Here is a 6,637-nt window from a genome sequence, read left to right as displayed (position 1 = left end):
CATGTTGATTGCATTGCAGCCGTAGCTCTGCATATGCACAGCAACCTGTTTGCTGTTAAAAGCACAGCCTGCGATGGGCTCCTGCTGCTTGCTCTCACTGCGCCGGGGGCCTTTGCTGCACTGTGCTACGGCTGGCTTCATCTGATCAGCCATGAATGGGCATCACTGCCTGGTCCAGGTCCTCAGCCATATGGCAGGGCAGGGGCCCAAAAGATGTTTGTCTAATCTCTAACCCCCCAAAACATATTAGAGGGCTTGTTTTAGGGACACCTGTAGTTTGAAAATTACAGGTTGAGGGGGGGGGGGGGCTGCTAAACTTATCATGTGGTGTCTGAATGAATGGGTCTCAAGATCCTTCTTTTGAGCATATTGACATGCAATTCATTAACATTAAAAAGTAAACTATGAATAAAGGATAGCACTCACGGTTCTGTGGCCGATTAAAAAATAGTTTAAAAAGGACAGTGAGTGCTATCCATTATTCAAGAACTTTATATCGACACTGAAGAGGATTTAGCACCCAGTTGAGTTTATGCTAAGGTGTTGAGCACATTAGCTCAGTTATTTAATCTTATCAAAGTATTCATGATGATTTTGAAGATCCAAAAGCATGATCTGATCAGTTCTCCCTGCAGAAGCATTCAATAACACCAATGCCATACCAAAAAGCTCTGTGAAGTAGGACAAGTACAGATCAGTATCACCAAAAAGCTTCATCACAACTAGTGTAGCATGGACATATGTCGCATGGAGCACCACCTGTTTAGCTTTGCAACACAACCCATGGGGAAAATCGGGAAAATCGGGAAACTCACACGGGATGCTGAATTCCTGTGGATGAGCAAGACGCTCAGCGACAACAATATTCCTAGAAAATAGTAGGCATCTGCCCAAGCGGACATTTTAATAACACGTCACGGTCCCATGAGCAGGCCACATTCTCACTTCCGCACAGCCAATGTCTGTCTGGGGACTTCCGGAGGGCAGCAGGGTTGGTTAGTCAGAAGGAGGCTTGGCTGCATGTGTCTTGGGAGGCAGGCCAGCATCTGGTGCATATCAGTGAGCAGCCTGACAAAACGACATGGCCACCAGTCCAGGCTCTTTCCCATCCCCTCCCCCCCTTCTGGGGAAACATGGGAAAGGGATCGGCCTTTCCCACAGTGGCCACAGGGTCACCCCTCCAACACAGTCACTAGACATGTCATCGCTGACACAACATGGGCTTTTCTACATTTCTGCAGCACCAGCATGGCGCACAGTTACAGTAGTTGTTTTGGGGAGATGCAGTTGCAGATGCAGTTTGCAACAGAAACAGGGACATTTCATTTATTTGAATAATATATAATATGACTATGCTACAGTATGTAACGATATAATGCATAAAATTGATTTAGAATACTGGGGAGAGGTGGGGGAGGGGTAGTGAGTGTCCCATTGGCGATATATTATACCTGGACAGGTTCATTAGTGGCATACTAATTTGAGCAGTAAAAGTATGAAATGAAAGATGAGAAACAAACAGAAGATGCATAGAAGACTGCCTAGTCCTGATGTAAGCATGTCATGATTGTTCAAACATTTCAGTTGTTTTGGCACTAGAACATTAGCCAGAAAGTCATAAACCTACCATTTCCAAAAGTTCCCTCCTGTTCATGATGCAGCATTTGGCTTGATCACTTGCTTTTAATCCACCACCTCCCCTCATGCCTCCTCCTCATGCAACAAGGACATCTCAAAGTGGCATATTGCCACCCGTGCCCTATTCTCACCCTTTTATATATGTCACTTGACATCCATTTCTATAAAAATCCAGATAGGGGACTCCTTAAGAAACATAAGCACCCTGTACTTGTAAATAGTTTTGTATTGCGTGTACAAAACCACTTGGAGCTCCAGTGGTATTTTGATTTTGCGAAGAGAATCCTCTGTCTAACATTTGTTTTCCTCTTGAGTTTTACCCTCAACACTTTCTGGATTAGTTATCCACTGATCACTGGTCTCGGAAGAATAAAAAATGTGTCTGAATGTGGTTTTCAACTCACCACTCACACCATTTGAATGTCCCTCATTGCACCTTGATGTGCCAAGTGAATGGGTGAAAATAGGGCACACACCAGTCTAGTACCAAACATCATCAAATATTATTCTGAAGTAAAGATTTTTAGAAGGAAAGGGTTGGAAATTGGTCCTTTTACGAAAGATAACATATGTTAATAGTGACCAAATTAACTAGTTCATAGAAAATTAAATGAAAGCTCATTGAATTTGAACAATTTTAAACAGCAACATGTCTAAAAAAAAAGTTGGGATGCGGAGCAATCCCGTGGTTAGACAAATACAATTGTGTAATTCCTCTTGGAACTCATGATGGACCCCAGACTATAGAGAAGAGGAACTATCTAACTCGCTATATTACTGTATGTGGGTACATTAGTGCCTACTGTATAGCAACGGCACAATTACTTCTAAATGATCGAACATATGATGATGAATGATGAACATATGCTCAATGTAAGCTAGCCTGATACCTTGAATATTTCAGGAAAAAATGTCAGTATGCATTCTTTCCATGTTACAGTATGACTCCAGAGTAAAAGAGTACAAAAGCTAGTCTGCCGTCTAGACTGGTCTCATTGGGTGCAGCATGGGATACATCTTAATTAAGAAGGCCCGCACTGTTGAGCGGCTGAAATTCTCTATATTTGGGCAAGAATGGGACAGCATTTCACTCTCAAAACTACAGCAACTGATCTCCTCAGCTTCCAAACAATTAGAATGTTGTTAAATGAAGAGTTGAAGCAACATGCTTGGTATACATGCTTCTGTCCCACCTTTTGTTTGAGATTGTTGGCATCAAATTCAAAACAAGTATATACTGTATTTTCTGAAATAAAAAAAAGGTTTCAACAATTGATATGGTATCTTTGTACTTTTCTCAGCATTAACATGATTTGTAAATACAGTAGCAGCATTCTGTTTTTGTTTACCTTTAACATTTTAGGAAATGGGGTTGTACTTTTACTTTTGACCCCGTGATTTTCTCTCTTCTAAACCCTAAGCTAGAGTAAGATGTTCTGTTGACAGGAGTTCACTATTACAAGGGTCATGAGAACATTTTGTCTCAGACTGAAGGCAGAGACAGCGTTTACAGAATGTAACCGTGCCAGAATACAGGCAGAGGCCTGCTGACTGACACTTATCTTAATGATATTATATAAGCCAAAAAAGAATGTGCACTGCATTGTCAAATAACATCAAACAGTTTCAGAGTGTCAGAGTGCAAATACAGCACTTGCATTAGGATATTCTGTCTTGATAAAGACAAAACGACTGTGTCACATACTGTATGTGGTGACATATTGATAAAAGTCATACAGTAGTTGCAGAATTCAGCTTGTGATTTGAAAGTTGGGCAACATACAGTACAGTATTACGAATTCTTATGCAGAAGTTGTTTAGTCGTGATACTTCTTCATGAACTACTTTCTATCAGTATGGATGCTTCACTGAAGAGATGGCCCATAAATGTATTCATGACATGGCTCACAGACACAGTATTTGTTTCTCTTGCTTCCCCCCCCCCCCCCCCATGATTCACTGTGTGGCGGATACGAGCCAGACAATGAGGTGAATTATGTACATTACAGGTGATTTTCTTTGCAATGACATAACATGATTGGGTCTGGTTATTAGTTTTTTCTTATCCTCTGAATACTTGACCCAATTGCAGGCAGACCAAACAACACTCTGGGCATTTAGTTTAGCATCAGATGAATGTGCTGCAAACAAGATGCAGGTAATCTGGAAGGCATCAAAAGAGATTGAAATAAGACACCACAGAGAAAATGAAAACCACCTCATCTCTCATCAAGGTACTTCTCTGATCTAGGTCAATGGGGCTTAAAAACTGTGTCAAGATATAACAACGTTATTAGGTCTGTCAATCGATTAACATTTTTAATCTAATTAATTAAATACTCTGTGATTAATGAATCTATAATTAATCGCATATAAAATGTAATCGCAAAATCGCAATGTCAATACTATGTCTTTGCAGTAATGTGGTACTTAAGAGTTGACAAACTCCGGTGATATGCAAATTCTGTGCTGCAGACATTGCAGAGGACTTTGTTTTAATCAACACTTTCTTTTTACAGTAACACCGTCAGGCCGTTTTCTTTTAAGTAAAGTGCCAATCAATGATCCAGGCAGCACATTCTCGTCTCCCCATTTTACGGTCTAATGGTTACTGACTAGAATGGCTCCGGGTCAAAGGTCATCGATTAATCTGTTAGTTCTGTCAGTTATTTTATCTCAAATTAATTAATCTAAATGAATCAGTTATTTTGACAGCCCTACTTTATACTGTATGTACTGTATATAGGCTATTTAAAGAAGGTGGAGAAGAGGCTTGAAAAGTAAACCCCTATAAGCTTTCCCTTACTTTCTTGAAAGATTAATACATTTTAAGGAACATATACTCACATTTTGTAATTCAGCTCTACAATGACATCATGACTATGATACTATGACACAATATGAGGCAGCAGTTATAACATTTTAAACAGAAATGAACTGCTCACACATAGCACCTTGACACCAAACCTAATCTCATTTGCACTGTGGGTAAACATGTGTCTCTTTTTCCGAGCACCAGCTTCCCCCTACACTGGGTATGCTGAGCTGGACAGTGTAGTTATGGTAATACATCTCAGGCCTTTCCAACAGGATATTAATGGTCTGCATTGACCGTTTCCCCCTTTACGGGAATGCAGGATGACTAATGGCTGATGAATCCCCAGCTGATTCTGTCATCTTCAGCCATCAGAGGCTTCTCTTAAATGTTTAATAAAAATCCTGGATTTTAGATGCAGCTGGATCTGGAGACTTGGTCTACATTCTTCACGGGATAAATATTTGTATCTTCATCTTCATCTTGGATAAATGTTTGCCTTGTACAGTGTTCCCTTAATCAAAACATGTTTTCAGCACAGTTTGAATAGAATGTCCAAGGGGACACATCCGGTGGAATGTGGCACGCATGCTCTTAAGTCACAGTGTCCCAAATACTAGCAAAACAAGTGAAGGCACACTCTGTCATTCGCTACTGTTACGTCCTCAGATACATAGATTTATTTTGATTTACATCAATTGTTACACTTTATAGCCGTGATGTATTGTACAGTATCTGTTTGGCCTGAGTTGCTTGCTGTCTGTGTTGCATGCTGTGCTGTGTTTTCTTGTGTCTCTCTGCTTCTTCAGTCTTCAAATTAAGGTCGATGTTGAAGGAGATTGGGATCATTATTGGAAGTGTGCTCCCATTTAATTGGCTGAAGAGACAACGAGGCAGTGGATAAGAACCTGTCTGCCCTCTTCACTGCAGGTTTGCCCTCTGTTGGATTGCGGTTGTTGGATTGGGGTTTATGGATTGGGGTTTTTGGATGGATTGGGGTTGTTGGATTGGGGTTGTTGGATTGGGGTTGTTGCTTTGTTGCGTGGTCCCAAAGGAGGGCGACGTAACACTCTCCTTCGCTTTTTCAGATTTACTGTGCAATTGCAGTAAACATGCAGTGTTCTTTTCAACACTCTGGAGCAGGTCGTTACCAAATTATGTCATTGCCATGGTGTGGCTTTGATGGTTGTGTGCTATTTCAACCACTGAACAGGAAATGAGAAGAATGGAAATTTCCAGCTCTTCCACTAGGGCAAAATGAAGAATAATTACCCATGGGGGCATCGCTGACACATTTTGATCAATATCTGATTATTATTCCAGCACCACAAAATAAATTAATCCATAAGATATACAGCATTTATGTGCTGACGTCCATATATCCATATAATTAAAAAATAATCTGGAACCCCAACAAAACAAGATATTGTGACAGTATGTCATTTGTCAATACTTTATTTGGTCAATACTGTATCCCATGATATTGTCATTTAGTCCATGAACTTCAAAAAGATTAACAAGTGTTCCATTTTTCATTCATGTTACATATTCAACCCCATCCTAATCAATTAAACATTTGCCCTCCACTTGCCTATCATGGGTGTACTCGCAAGAATACATTATGGCAGTCAAGCTTTAAAAATAATCTCCAAATGAGACCTCTATTTGAGGAAGCAACTGGGCATTTGCTCTTACCTCACAGTGCTTCACGGGGACACACAGTAATCATGACCACAACAAATATCTTGTGTGGAGACAAGGCATCATGCTAAAGTTCTCATTAGGCCACCCCAAGCATGTACGTAACATACTGCATGACTAAACTACAGCTGCAATTGCACCACTTGGCTCTGACTTGAGTTTGTGCGTGTGGGCGACAGAGCTCAGGGAGGTCTGTGTGTGATGAGCACGCTGGTGCTGCTCGGGTCAGCCTGATTGACCGGTTGGCTAGCAGGGCAGCCATGCGGGGGCGGGCGTCATGAGGCTCTTCCTAGGAATTCCCTGCTCTGGTCCCCCTGCATTAATTCCATTGATTATGGTTATGGTTATGGTTATTGGATTTGACAGACACTTGACACAAAGCAACATACAAATAAAAGCAATATAATAGTTAAATGTAGCAGTGAACAATTTTAAAAGTTGCTCAGACTACATTAGGAAGAATAGCATTAACAATGTCAATTC

This window comes from Sardina pilchardus, chromosome 2, assembly GCF_963854185.1.
Source record: "Sardina pilchardus chromosome 2, fSarPil1.1, whole genome shotgun sequence".
NCBI classification, from domain to species: domain Eukaryota; kingdom Metazoa; phylum Chordata; class Actinopteri; order Clupeiformes; family Clupeidae; genus Sardina; species Sardina pilchardus.
This window is presented reverse-complemented; position numbering follows the sequence as displayed.